We start from the raw sequence: 15,013 nt of genomic DNA, 5'->3' as shown, positions 1-15,013 counted from the left end.
TTTATGGCACCAAATAAGACAGGAATATATATTTTTTAATCTTCGTTGTGAAGGCACCCAATTAAACTTTGAGTTAATTTATAGATTTAGTTTAAAAGGTGTGTTTATTTGGTTGAAGTGAAATGCAGGTTAAGTGAGAAAAGACGTTTCAAAAAGGTAGTGATTCTAGCTGTTTGTGTCTTGTGGCTGAAAGATTATTGACAGGACACTTATTTTTAACATTAAAAAATTCAACTTGGCTGAAGCTGTTGGTTAACCTTTCAATTTCTTAGCTATCCATTTCCTTTCTTTAACCCATTCGTTTTTAAAAGAATGCTACACTTGTGAAACTTTTTGTGGGTAAAAAAGGATTAACATAGAAGGAAAAAAGAGCTCTTGGTGAATGTTGTATAGTCACCCTTCTGCTTGATAACAAGGGCAGGAATAAGGCCCCTCCACATGAGCTGTAAACTGAGTGGGAGCAGCTGATCTTAAGGTCCCCGTGATGCCCAACCTAAGTCTGAATTGGAGATGTGACAGCTTGCATCACCTATCTCTTGAGGATGAATGAATACATCTGCAACATTGCTTTCTGGCTTTCAGTTGTGTTACTATCCATTATTTTAACATGCACTTCTTTGAACCAGCCAGTATTTTCTGGTTATTGTCTTTCTGCCTTTGAAAAATCCTGACATTTTTAGGTTTTCTTCTCACTTGGATTTTTTTTTATTTTAATAGTATAAAATAACAATAAAAATACTAGTAAGGTCATGATTTTTAAGTGATTATAGAAAGAGAATATTTATTGTGGAGATAGATTTGGGTATTATGAAGAAGGAAATTGATTTCTCCAACCCATTCAACCAGTTGGGTTAACAGATTATTTCTGTGTTTTTAAAAATCTTAATTAAAGAAATCCAAGTTATTTGCAGTTTTAAAATGGTGCTTCAGAAGCAACTACCTGTATTTCCTGATTGCTATTGTAATGTGCATAATACTTACGGATGCTACTAAGGCAGGAAAATTATTGAACTCTTGGCCAAGGCCAACGTTGACTGTAATACATGTAGGATGTTTGTACCAAGTAGGGTAAGAAACTCCAGATGGCATTTAATTTGAGTGATTAAAACTACAGCATTTACCCTCATAAGCACATTAATCTCCTTGAGACTTGTTCATATTTCCTTTGGAACCTCATTGCTACAGTTGAGGGAGGTTTTGGTAAGGTCGTAAGCAGACAGACCTGGAAGTTAAATCTTGGTTTTGTTCCTTGCTAGCTGACGTACGTTAGAAAAATGACTTCAATTTTTTAGCTTCAGTTTACTTTGTATAAGATCAGCACAATAATATCCATTTGAAAGGTTAATGTAAGAGTTTGACTATGTATATGTATATATATGTATATATAAGTGTGTGTGTGTATATATATAACAACCTAGCTAATAAATAGTTTGTGATAGTAGGCACTATACCTGTTATTACTGGTATTAATATTTAAGATTTAGGTAAAACTTCCTTGATTGTTTTCTTGGCCAAAATATGTTTTTTTTTACCATTCAGTTGTAATTTTTGCTTGACATTTTAAGTTTCATGGATTGTTATAATGCAGTCCTTAGATAACAGTCTTTAGTACACATGTCTATGTTATTTTAAAATGCTTAGATAATACACAGTTTTTGGTATAGTATTCATATAAACATTTTGAACTTTAAATTAGAAGTCTAGTCTCTTCTTAATTTCCAGTTACAGAATCCAGACAGAAGTGCTAAATAGTTTTTCTCTTTTACTGTAAAACTAAAAACACAGCACTTACTAATTCTTGGAGCATGTTAAACATAAATGGACTTGGTGGAAACGTTTCCATTCTTTTGTACAGAATTTGCAAAGCTAAAATACCTTATTTTGTACAGAATTTGCAAAGCTAAAATACCTTATTAGCTAAAATACCTTTTTAAGGCAGGATAGTTTCACAGTGTTTTTGGCTACCTTTCCCTCAAGGAAAGTAACTTGAGGATGTGAGGAGGTCAGGCCAAGAGTCTAAGCTTCAGAACTTTCAAAGATCATGCTATGGAACCCTGTCACTTCATCCTCCTGTGACCTAATAATACATACTTCAGAAGGCCTTCAGTGTCTCTGAGTGCAGTGATGTTTAAAAGAGAAAACAAAATCATTTTGATTTCCTCCTAAAATATACCACTATAAAAATATATTTTGTTTCTCCTCTCTAATTTGGGGGCAGTTTCGAGGCTTGGCATTGCTGGAAACGGCCGTGCTTCAAGCTGCGAGTCTCTTGAAGTTAGCATTCAAGCATCCTTCTAAGAGACTTCAGGTTTTTCTTTAGTTAATTCTAGATATGCATAAGCCAACTTTGCAAATGTGGTCATGACCTCTTTACGGAATTTATTTTGTCTATTTACTTTTTAACCAACATCTCTATCATGTTTCTGTTGCCTATAAATTAATTGCTTTTCTGGGGTGCTTGTTCTTAGTTCTTCTGCTGTCTGCTCCCCCTGGTGCTTTTGAATAGTCAGTGCATACATAAAGTATACTAGAGCATTCTGTGACTGCTGATATTTTTTCTTCTGGGCAAGAGAGATGCTGGAATGAATACAGAATGTTCATAGGAGTGGTTAAATCCTAAAATATTTCAGCATTACATGGGTATAACTCTCAGAACAGAAATAAATGTTTAAATTTTGCTAAGAAAGAAGCTGAAAAGGCATTTTAATTTTATGAAGAGCAAATACCAAATAACACATATTTTCTACATTAAAATATTAAAATTTATTGATAGTGTCATAAGAGGATTGTTGAGTTAAGATGACTAACATAAAATCTTAACATTTTAAAAGAAAGTATCTTCCATAACTATAGAAATTCAACTTTACTAATGTCTGGAGTTTGCTGTCTGCTTTTTCATCTACTTATTAAAAGTAGATGTGGCAAAGATTTAGGTAGTTTATATGCAGTGCCTTAAAGTTAATATGGAAGATTGAGAATGTTTATTTTTATGGTCACCATTAGGAAAAAAAATACTTTCTTTGTTTTTTTTTAAGTAACAATAGAAAGCAGGAAATACTTTTAACAGAAATTTTCATTTTTCATTGAATAGTAAAGCCCTTACTTAATTTTAATGTTTAACTTAATAAAACACTAAACATTAAAACAAGTCTTAATTTGTCTCTATTGTCATCAACTCCATTTTTGTGTCAGTATTTAGTGTCAGTAAGCTTCAGTATACCTAACATTTAATTATCAAAAACCTCCAATTTTTGTGATTCAGTAAATTAGTCATTACAAGAAAAATCACTTTCATTTATTACATTTTGATTTAATTATAGGATAGTGGTGACTTTGGCCTGAGAGCATAATGAACTATGTCCTTTTTTTTTTTTTTTAATTTCAAACCAAGAATAAAACACTACTTTTTCAAATGCTGTGGTCAGATGAAACAAACTCTTTTCCCAAGTAATAAGGATGATAGACAATGCTATTGTTCAATTTAAGAAGATTCCTCTGAGAGTCACACAGATTGTAGCTATTAAGATACACACATATGGCAGATGCGAAATGTTGATAATGTAATGATTTTCAGATTATCCCGAAAGTATGTAGAATCTAATTTTCTCTTTTATAGAAAGAGGCCAACCCTTTAAAACTGGAAATAGCTAGAGTTTATTTTGTGATGGCCTAGCTTTGCTGAGATAGTAGGGCCGTGCCTGGCTAATCGTGATCATTCAGTTGGCACTATTAGTCTCAGATGTTTATCAGAAATAGAGAGAATGGGCAACCCTTTATTTTAATATTCACAGTTGTTTTAGGAGACATTTTAAGAAGTTATTTTATTTACACTAACTGAGAATGGGGACGGGATTTCTTTATTAAACAACAAATACTTCTGTAATTTATTAGAAAACTAGTTACGCTGGATTGCCAACTGCAGTAGTAACAGGTTTATTATTCTTTACACTTAAAGAATGCTTTATTTTTAATGAAGTATTTTTCATTGTTATCATTGGTTAGTGTTCTGGACTTTTTGTTACTGTTTTGCCGTACTTTGTATATGATGAATGTGAGTGATACTTCCTCCCTTGCTTGCCAATGTACACCAGTGATTCTTTATAGAGTGGGAAGAATATAGATTTTTTTTTTCGTTAGGCAAGCTTGGTTTCACATTTCAGCTCTGCTGCTTCCGACCTAATATTTGGGGCAACAGTTGTCACTCCCTGAATCTCCACTTCCTCATTATACAGGGAGATAATAAAGGGGAAAATAAAATTGAAAGGTTGTTGACAGCATTCGATATAATGTATGCAAAGCTCACTTTGGTGCATATCACATACTGCATGCTCAACAAATTACATGTAATTTATTCTATGCCTACCATATACTAAACAAGAGAGATAAAGAAAACCTTGTGTAATATATTCTTTGCAATGTAACAACATAGCATTTCTTACAAGAAAAACCTGACCTTTTTATTCTGTCGTAAGCCTAAGTTAGTGTTGCTCAAAATTTGTGGTTTCTGTGTATATCAAATACGGTATATTTTGAAAGTTTTTATTTGAAGTATTTTTAAATTGTAAATACCCATCTGAGTGCTTCATTCTTAATCAAGGATATTTATGAAACCATGGGTTTGGTGTCCCAGCTATATTTTTTCCAATATACACTTTTTAATACACATTAAAATTAATTTGTGACAAAGTGAGAAAATGTTCACCCATGTACCACTTAAAAGCATTTTGCTTACCACTCACAGATGAGTATACTTTTGGATATCCTAAGCAACAACAAGAACAATTTTAGGAGTCATCTTTAGTGAGAAAGATATGTTTTAAACAACCCATGGTTTTCCTTCTCTGCCATTAACGGGACCTCCCCACTGAAGGAGAAAATGCCAAACTTCATCAGCAGAAATCTCCCATTCATTAGACATTCATTCCTCAGGCAGAATGGTCTGTGGATTTGCAGCACCCTTCTGTAGCTAGACTACCTGAGCTGGATTCACTCTCTGCCTTTTACTAGGTGCAAATTGGACAGCTTACCTTCTGTGCTTTGGTTTCCTCATCTATTAAATAGTTGGTATGACGATTTCATGAATTAAAAGACAGTAAGTGTCTAGACGGAGTCAGAAACATTGTAGATGCCCAATAGTGTTAAGTCTTTCGTTTCCATCCAGAAATTAATAGTGTCTTTCTTTTCTTATTTTGTGAGGTGAGGGCTAGAGAAGGTGTTTATTTGCTGTCTTGATACCTATACTTGTCGTGAGCTTTTAAAAGGCAACGGTGGCCTAATGATGTTGATGTAAACCAAAGAATACTGTTGGAATGTTTCATTGGCTCTTCTCTCTCTCAGTGACTTTTCAAGTAGTTTAACTCGGTTTTCTTTGTGTAATTTTACAGTACAACTCCTCAAACTGACACGAAGTTTTATCATAATATCTAAAACTCCCTGGGTTTTAGAAATCTGAATAAAGTGTGGACTTCTGTTAATATCTCTAGGAAAAAGATAAAACAGTAGAGAATAGTCTGTATGAGTACTTCCCTGTTAATCCTGCGAATGAGACTGAAAATAACCGAGACACAGAATCTCTTATTAATATTTAATGTTAAGAAAATCCTGTTAAGGACATGGCTTCCCATTGCACCTCTCAACATCTTAACCATCTAGTATGTACACAAATACTTGCTTGCTCTGTCAGCTGAGAAGGCCTAAAGAAATGGCACCCCAGTAGCAACAAACACACCCAGCACCCTCATCTTGGTTTCCATTCTCCCAACAAGCCAGGACTCCTTGGAAAATATTTGACTCTGGAACTGGGGCAGGAAATGAGACAGGAGCATGTTGTCATGCCAGAAAGCAAGGAGGTGCTCAAACAAAACCCCACGTTGATGGGAGCATATCAGAGGGACACAAGAGCAAACTAAAAGGGCTTCTGATTGCCAAATTCTGAAACAATTTGATCAAGAAAATAAACTATTATTGGATTGTAACCCAAAATAAAAAATATCCTTGTATTAATACTGATAAATGAATAACTAACTAAATAAATAAATGAGAATAGAAAAATCTGTGCAGAAGAATTCCACATAATTTACGTAGATATTCTGCTGTTAAGGAAGGAGAGCAAAACTCTCCCCTCCTGCAGGGTGGACTGTACATATTGACTCCCTTCCAAAAAGCACAGTATGGAAAAAGAATGACTCTATAATGGAGAAACCTGACACACACACAGCTACCTCAGGTCATCAAAGTCAGTATCAACAGTGATAAGTCAGGTTGTAGTATATACCCTTGATATGCAATGATGAAAATAATTCTTTACATTTGTGGCCTTTCTACAAAAAACGTATAACCCAACTCTCATCATGAGAAAAACATAAGATAATTCCTAACTGAGGGACATTCTACAAAACATTGGACTAGTTCTCCTCAAAACTGTCAAGGTTAACAAAAACAAGGAAAATCAGAGAAACCATCACAACTAAGAGCCTACGTTACTAAATATAACGTGAGATCTTGGATAGGATCCTAGCCTAGAAAGAGAACATTAGGCAAAAACTAAGGACATCTGATTAAAGTGTGGACTTCAGTTAATAATAATGTATCCGTGTTGGAGCTCCTGGGTGGCTCAGTCGGTTAAGTGTCTGACTCTTGGTTTCAGCTCAGGTCATGATCTCATGTTTCTTGAGTTCAAGCCCCATATCAGGCTCTACCACTGATAGTGTGGATCCTGCTTGGGATTCTCTCTCTCTCCCTCTCTCTGCACCTACCCCACTGGTGCTCTCTCAAAATAAATAAATAAACTTATAATAATAATAATAATAATAATAATAATAATAATAATAAATATAATAGTAATAATAATATAATAATGTATCAGTGTTGATTCAGCACCTGTGACAAATATGTCATAGTAATGTAGTGTTAATATTGGGGGGAAATTGGATGAAGGGCATATGGGAACTCTCTGTACTTCACAGTTTTTCTATAAATCTAAAACTTTGCTAAAATAAAAAATGTATTAAACAAATCTTAACTGTCTTCTAAGGCCTATTTGGAATGTTGCCTTCTCCTTGAAGTTTTTTCTGTCCTCTCTTCTCCCATATCTCCCACCCCAGCCTCCCCTGATTAGGTGGTCATGTCTTTCTTAACTCCCTTAACTCTAAATACTGCAATATTTTTCTTAGTTTTACTGACATTATGTTGTATACTAGGTTGTTAGTCTTACTCATTTTTCCAGCACCCATAGCATTAGACAGAAAGCCTTGTTAAGTAGGTGCTCAATAAATATTGGGTGAATCATATTAATGGTATTTTGGTCCTTGCGATGCAGCTTTAAGTGTTTCTCCTCTCAGTGCTATAGAATCATTACTGATCAGTCTTCAGGGACTAAAGTTAATTTCAATTTTCTAAGCCCTAAAAACCCTCAAAGTTATTCCTTTATGGGTGTTAGCTTTAATTTTACTGTTTATCAGACCCTTTGCAAGGAAGTTACTGAAATTTGGTCAAAGAACTGAAGAAAATTTTCAGCTTAATGTCATTTGAGTCCAAATGTAAATTAATAAGTGAAATTATAATCTGTTCCTGTCTACCACAGTTTTGTGGTAGTTTTGGTAGTATTTAGCATGATCAGCATTTGAAAGCATTATTGTTAACTGTTATCCATTGTCCATCTCAGACTGAAACCTTATGTTTTAGAACTAAAAAAGTTAAAAGGGATCATTTGTCTCACTCATCTAGTGTATGTTGGAAAATGAGGCCCAAAACTTACCCCGTTACACCTGGGTAGCTAGGAATCTCCTGACTTCTTTTGTAGTTCACTTTTTAGAGGGTCTCAGCCTCATTTAGGATCAGAGCCTTTATCTTAACTCATAAATAGTGGGAAGGAGATTATACTTTTTTTTTTTTAATTTGAATGTGTTAATAGAATACAAGCTGTATTTCTTTTTCTTTTTTTTTTTTTTAACTTTAATTATTTTGAGAGAAAGAGTGAGCATAGGAGGGGCAGAAAAAGAGGGGAGAGAGAGTGAATCCCAAGCAGGTTCCTCACTTACAGCATGGAACCTGATGTGGGCCTTGACCTCATAAACCGTGAGATAAGACCTGAGCTGAAATCAAGAGCCGAATGCTTAACTGATTGAGCCACCCAGGTGCCCCCAAGCTTTATTTCTGATAAGCATGTTGGTTTAATAACTGTTTAAATACACAAACAGTGAGTTTTCTACCAGCCACTATGAGTATTGATGAGACATGGCTTCAAGCCCAAAACTAGTGCATATCAATGTATTATTTTGTATTTGGTCACATAAATTGGTACCAGATGCGTGATGTTGGTTAATGTAAATGCCATTTCTCATCTTGAATTGATAGACTCAGCATCTATTGACTATGGTTGATGCCTTGCAAGACAGGCGTTTTCCCTTCTTTGGTAAGAATCCTGATCATTTCCACTTAAGCGTCTCAGTTCTGCTAATACACTTGCGTCTCAGAAATTTTAGCATAGTTTATGTTCACATTAGTCTCCTTTCATTTAAATTAAAAGTTTACAATGCACAGACAAAACCATGCGGGCCATATTGGTGGCTGTTAAATTATTCTCTTTCCTCCATACATATTTTAGCAACAATATTCTTATATACTTTTGTTCCAACTAAAAATGACATTTCTGAGCACTTTCTCTGCTAGCCTGGGAAGAAAGGATGTGTTTGTTGGCTTTTGCCTGTTAGGGAGTGTTCTGTGCAGTTTTACCCAGGACGTGCTTGGGTTTCCGTCAGCATCTCTGGTCTGCTGTACTGTAATCGCTATAGTGGCAGCCTCTGGCTTTTATTACTGGCAAGCAGTGTGCTGTGCAGACATAGGCACCATAATAGGAAACACCTCAGCCTGTCATAAACAGGTCTAGAGAGTAGAAGGCACAGGCCTGACAGGGCGTGTCCATAGCAACTGAGCAAAGATGAGCAAGGCTGCCACTGTGGAGTTAAGTGCAGACTGATATCTGTCTTCTTCATTTCAGAAAAGAACTGGCTGATTTTAAGGCTTTTCCATTGTTGGCATAACATGTTATTGTTGCTTTGTTTTTGTGTTAGACCTAAATATGAATAAAGACATATTAAATGTCTTTAATAATAATTAAATAATACTCTCCAAAATGTTTTGAGAGACTATGTCCAAGTGTTTTCCTTTTGTTATTCTCCCTTAATTTCACTTGGTCATCCAATGCAAACCCATTAGGGAGAAAGAACAGACATTTCATTGCAATGGACAATTACTTAAAAAAAATAAAAAAACAAGTGATCATGCATCTGTTTAAAGAATCATAAATTATACTAATTTTACAGAATTACAAAGAAAAGAGCATTTCTTAGTTGGCTTTCCATTGTTTATGCCTTTTTGCATCAAATTCAGGTTTTTGAAAAGGAGTACATTCTTTGACCAAGAGAGTTTCTATTTTATGTTTGCTTGTTGTTTTTTTTTTTCAATCTTCGGATAAATAATGAACTACAAATTTAACAATGAATGGTGATGGCCTTTGTCACAAGAACTTCGATAAATTTCAGATTTGAAGGGGCTTTAACAATTTTCATACAAGAGCTAAAATGCTGTCGTGGGTGCTTTAAATGATTTATAGGTGTCGTTTCATTATTTGTAAGGAAACCTTATTTCACAAAAGAAGTTAAAGATTGCAAAGGATGCAAAAAAAGCTATAATTCTGTTAAAAGAGTATGCAGAAATTTAGATTTAGGAGAACTGAAGTTTTGAACTTTATTTTGGGAGATTTTCTCAGAGTCTTTTATAGATTAAGTATTCAGTGGATTTTTGCTGATTTGTTCCTTCCCTTTTTTAAATAAGCACTGATCCTCTTGTTGTTGTTGTTGTTGTTGTTTTGAGAATTTCAAGGCTATTTCAACAATATGCTCTGATAAGAATGAAACTAATTAACATTATCTTGGGCATAAACTTTGGTTTTGTTCTTTGTTACATAAGTCATATATTCTCAGCATGGTCTCTTAGATCTCTAAAAGGGTAAGTGATAATTAGGTTACAAGAAATCCTAGGAATGTTTTACTAAAAATATTCCTTTTTTTAAGTTTATTTATTTTGAAAGAGCGAGAGAACATGCTTGTGTGTGCTAGCGGGGCAGGAGAGAGAGAGAGAGAGAGAGGGAGAGGGAGAGAGAGAGGAAGAGAGAGGGAGGGGGGAGAGAGAGAGAAAGAAAGAAAGAATCCCAAACAGGCTCCTAGCTATCAGCATGCTGAACCCGATGTGAGGCTCATTCCCACAAACTGTTGGGATCATGACCTGAGCTGAAATTGAAAGTCAGACATTTAACCGACTGAGCCACCAAGTGCCCTTTATTAGAAGTATTTTATTTTTTTTATCATATATTGGGGAAAGTTTAGATTAATTTCTCCTGGAAGGTACTGTTTGGGCCTAAATCTTAATTTTTCTCTGTAGTGTTCTCAAGCAGTAAAATGATGAAAGAGTACATATTAGAAGAGATAAAACCAAGAGCTTGCATCATTATAGATTGGAAGCAATCTGTTGCTTCAAAAGTATAACTCAGTGGAAAGATTAATCACTTTTTATCCCTTAGCTATATTTTCAAACATTTTAATATTATCACTTTGCTATGTATGAGCAGTCTTTGACTACAAGTGGTCAGGAAACACTGGTATGTAACTTACTTTCTGATATAAGGCATGATCCTGATATACTCTCGTACTTCAAGCCTTAAATTTCTAACTTAGTCCCAGAAACAGTACACTACAGGTCAAAAAAAATATGTCTCATTTTTAAAGATGTGAAACTGAGGCTCAATTAGACTTGTATAAGATCCACGTGCTTGTTAATAGATATAAATACACTTATTTTTCTGAATGTAGCATCTGGGGAAAGATGGGGAGATAGAAGAACAGGTGTTTGTTCTCAGGCTGCATTTTCAAAATATATCCAAATATAATTTTAAATAAGTACTAGATTTCAAATAACAAGGATAGTTTCAACAAAATATAATTCCTAGAGGGGAATCCTATTCTGTTTCCCTTGTTCTTTGTATCATGAGAGGTTGGGTAGACAGGACCTAGTTTCTCGCTCCTAGGAAGAGTATGATAGTGAGACAGCATGTTAGGTTGGGAGTCAACCTAGCAAGCAGGTAGTTAACAGGGCACAGGTATAAACTGGAGGGTAATGGGGTCAGAGGGTTGAAAAGACAAACTGGCAAAAGCAGACCTGAGATCCTTGAGATCCCTGAGAAGGGATTTGGAGAGGGTACGGGTATAATTGGATGGAATGAAGCTTGGCTGATACTGGTGAGCGTGGCAGAAGAAGATATAGGATGAACTCAGGGAAGGCGTAAGCAGGGGTCAGGATTTTTAAAATGGCCTATTACCATGGTAATGTGGAGGTCTGTTTTCTTGGTGGGGGCAAAGTGGCGAGGGAAGAAATACTTGGGGATAGAATGAGGAATGAAGACTGCAGGAAAGAAAGATAGAAAGAGGACTTTTTCGGACAGATGAGGAAGGGGAGGTGTGGTCTAAGAAGGAGAAATCTCTCTGATTGGGCTCACCTAGGATGGGACTTTCCTTGGCTAGAGGCAGACTGATGAGTTCATCATGTTCCTGCCCCCTTTCTACTGCAAGGTTCCTGTGGTGAAATCTGATTGGAATTAATTTTTGGGACAGCCTTGAAGAAAAAAAGAAATCCAAATGGATCATGGCGAGGGTGTGAATGGTTAAGAGGAGGACAGTCAGCTGTGGGGATAGTGACTAGGGCAACTGACTGGAGAGGGAAGATTTACAGACGAAGGGTAGCACATGAGGCTAGAGTCTTTTTTAGTGTTGGTAGCTGGCATCCTCTACTTCACCTGTTGCCTCCTTGAGTCATAGCCCAGTAGCAGCATGGGTGGATTGTCACATCCAACTGCTGGGCCATCCGCTAAGGAACAGGGTGCCTGGGTGTGAGGACACGGGGCAACAAGGTACAAGCTGGAACAAGGTGAAGAGAGTATAAGTTATTAGATGCAAGAAGAGTAAAGTGGAACAGAATAGCAGGTGATAGATTTGAACTTTTATCTTCATTCTCCTGTAAATCTTCTAAATTCCAATGAGCTTAGCAATCAATTCCTCTTCTGTATCACCCCACACTAGAGTTGTGACCTTGAGTAATTAAATCGCTTCATCTTCTCTGAACCTTTTTTCTCTGCAAATCGGGACTAACAAAATGTATCTCAGGGGCTTGTTGTACAAATTAGATGAAAACCTGCCTAAAGTGCATTGAGTGGTACACACACATAATAGGCATATAAAGTGGCCTATCTTTAGTAGGGATGGGGATTGGGACTATTTTTAAACTTAAAAGGTGAACTTTATATGCTGCCATATAGGTGACCCAATGCAACTAGAGCTTGAATCAACAGGCCTGGGCAAAAGAGCTCACAGAGTGTGCCTTTGAAATCCTGATACCCAGTCATGGTGATTTATGGGCCCTCACTAGCTTGCATATGTGATGGCCCACTGAGTTTGTTTACTTTAGTTTTAGCTTGGTTACCTAGCACTCTATGATAGCATATTTTTATTTACACTCTTACTTGACTACTTAATTATGATTACCTTGAAAGAATATGTGTGAAGGCAGCCATGAAAGAAACATTTATTAGTGTTGTGAGGGTCTCAGGTAGTTCTCCATTCCACTCTGTCTAAATATTGGTACATTGCTTATGCTTCACTTCTCCCTCACCTTGGATGTCCTTCAAGACACCTCCAAATGATTTTTTGATTCTGTGAAATATTGAGAGTATGATTATTTACAAGAGTGTCAAGTATCAATAATATCAGGTTAACTAGGTAACTCTTCTTGGGGAAGGTAGAAACAGGAGCCAAAATAAAGTCTTTAATCATTGCACAGATTTAAAATGACAATCTCACTGAGAAACAGAGGAGTGGATGAAATCACCTTGAACCTAATTTCAGCCCATGATAAAGTCTTAGTCATAAGTCTGATACTAGCCATAGCAGAGGGAGAGCAAATTCCCCAGTAGTGTAGTTGTTCTAAGAATTAAAAATGAGTCAGTGAATAGGTGATTGATCCCTTTCCTTTTTCTACTTACTGTCAGCCATTTTGCAGACAAATCAAACTTTGGTATGCTTAATAAAAGTTGTGTTTTTTTTTTCTTTTTTAATTCCATACATCCTTAGAGGTAAAAAATTTGTGAGATCTCCATGATTTTACAGATGAGGTATCAAGGCACAGGAATGTTGAAGTGACTCAGAAGAAAATAGTACTGTGTTATTTTGGTCAAGGTTTTATCTTGTGGCAAATAAAAATTTTTGTTGCTAGACATAAGACCCTGCTTTTGCTCTTTATTGACATAATCACTTTTAAATGAAATTTTTAGTTTATTATTTATGTTTTATCCTTGACCAGTTTCTAGAACAGATACCATTTTCATGTGAGAAATCATTAGGAAGTTTTTCTGTTGTTTTTTGTTTTGGCTTCAGATAATCACAATCTGCTATTTAGGCTTTCACTAAGAGATTTTTGTTTTTGGCTAGTTGCTATAGAATGTATATGTGCTCTAGAGGTTTTTAGAGACAAACTAGATTTTTGTATGTATGTTTGTATTCAAATAGGTAGATAAAATAGATATATGAAAAGATAGATGATAGATAAAAAGATAGGTAATAGATTGATAGGCATATGGATATACAAACTAAAAATATAACTAGTCATGTAAGTAAACGTGTTGTGTGTTAATGAATAATAGCATAGTTCATGGTGTTCTGGTCCTGTAGGGAAGTTTATAGTGTGTTAGACACTGAGGACCAAATTAATTGGGAAACATCCCAGAAAAAAAGAGTTATGTAGGCTAGATCTTTAACGTGGAAGATTCATATAGATTGCTAACAAAGGAAGAGATGGCATTCCAGAGGCTAGATGAGGCTGGGTAGGATGGGGCACTACTGTGGATTTCGCTCTACTGTGTTTGTGGGAGTGGGAAAGTAGTGGGTGTTTTGGAAGAGTGAGCCTGCCTGAAACAGAAAGTCTGGTGCTGGAAACAGAGGCAGGTATGAGAAATGTAGACTTGGGACCACAGCGAAGAGTGCCTTCAGTGCCAGACTAAGCCATTTGCACATTATCCTCTAAGTCCTGAAGAACCCTCGTATTTTAAGGAAAATATTAGAAGGAAAATAACAAAATGATTTTATAAAGATAAGTCTGGTGGGGGCATAGATCATACTGAGGGGCCATAGTGAAAGCAAGAAGGGTCTGTTAGAGAATTAGGCAAGTAAGTGATGATAGACCAAAACAGGAAGGCATAAAAGGCAGGAGAAGAAGGATTGTGTGGGAAGGAAGACAAGTTATCTCAGATTTGGGGTAGCAGAACTGCAGTGAATAAGAAGAAAGTATAAAATTCTACACATAAACATAGAAAGGATGATACCTAGAAAATTAGAAGCCAGTTTGAGGGTGGGGTGAAAGATAGCAGTTAAGTTTTTTGACATGAAGTTGAGGTGAGACCATGTATCAAAAGAAAAACCTTCAGTTGTCAGGACTAGATTGCCAGTAGTGGGACAGGACCTTACTTGGCAGTTGCCTGTGCAGAGTTGGTGGTTAAGACCTTAAGGGTCTTCTTTAAAATGGGAATAATACTAGTCATCATAGAGTTGTTACTAGAAATAAATGAAATAATTCCAGGAAAGTCTTCAGCACTTCCACAACTGGCATTGTGGAAGCTATATAAAAGCCATTTTCTTGTCATGTTTTCTCATTATGCCACGTGGAAGTTCATACATCCTAATTAATTCATATCCTTGATTTTCTGCCTATTAGGACAGAGTAAGAGCCCAAGCTGTAATTGCTCATGTTAAGCTGTTTATCACTGTTTAGAAGACCTAGGTTTTTTTATATGAAAGGTTAAGGATATTTACTACTCTTCTGCTTATTGCAATTTCTGTAATAAAATCCCTGAACCATATTTTGTTTTCTCTTGCTGTGTCCATAGTCAAATCAATTTTAGGGTTGTTTTTTT

At 35.8% G+C, this 15,013-nt stretch overlaps 1 protein-coding gene and 1 long non-coding RNA gene across 12 annotated transcripts in view; one reads left to right on the top strand and one right to left on the bottom strand.

Annotated features, from left to right (window-relative positions):
* The window catches only part of LOC122220297, a 104,492-nt gene extending 102,355 nt beyond the window's left edge, over nucleotides 1-2,137 (bottom strand). For 3 of the 4 annotated variants that reach the window (XR_006202787.1, XR_006202790.1, XR_006202789.1), the window contains exon 1: nucleotides 1,927-2,137. This is a non-coding gene — a long non-coding RNA (uncharacterized LOC122220297). The remainder of the gene's footprint in view (nucleotides 1-1,926) is intronic. The other variant, XR_006202786.1, reaches the window with a different exon arrangement.
* Nucleotides 1-15,013, top strand: part of PDE4D (phosphodiesterase 4D) — a 1,410,663-nt gene that overhangs the window by 1,359,451 nt on the left and 36,199 nt on the right. The window lies entirely within an intron of this gene.

Source organism: Panthera leo, chromosome A1 (assembly GCF_018350215.1).
Source record: "Panthera leo isolate Ple1 chromosome A1, P.leo_Ple1_pat1.1, whole genome shotgun sequence".
Lineage (NCBI taxonomy): Eukaryota > Metazoa > Chordata > Mammalia > Carnivora > Felidae > Panthera > Panthera leo.
The sequence above is the reverse complement of the archived record's forward strand: the minus strand, read 5'-3'. Positions and strand labels throughout refer to the sequence as shown.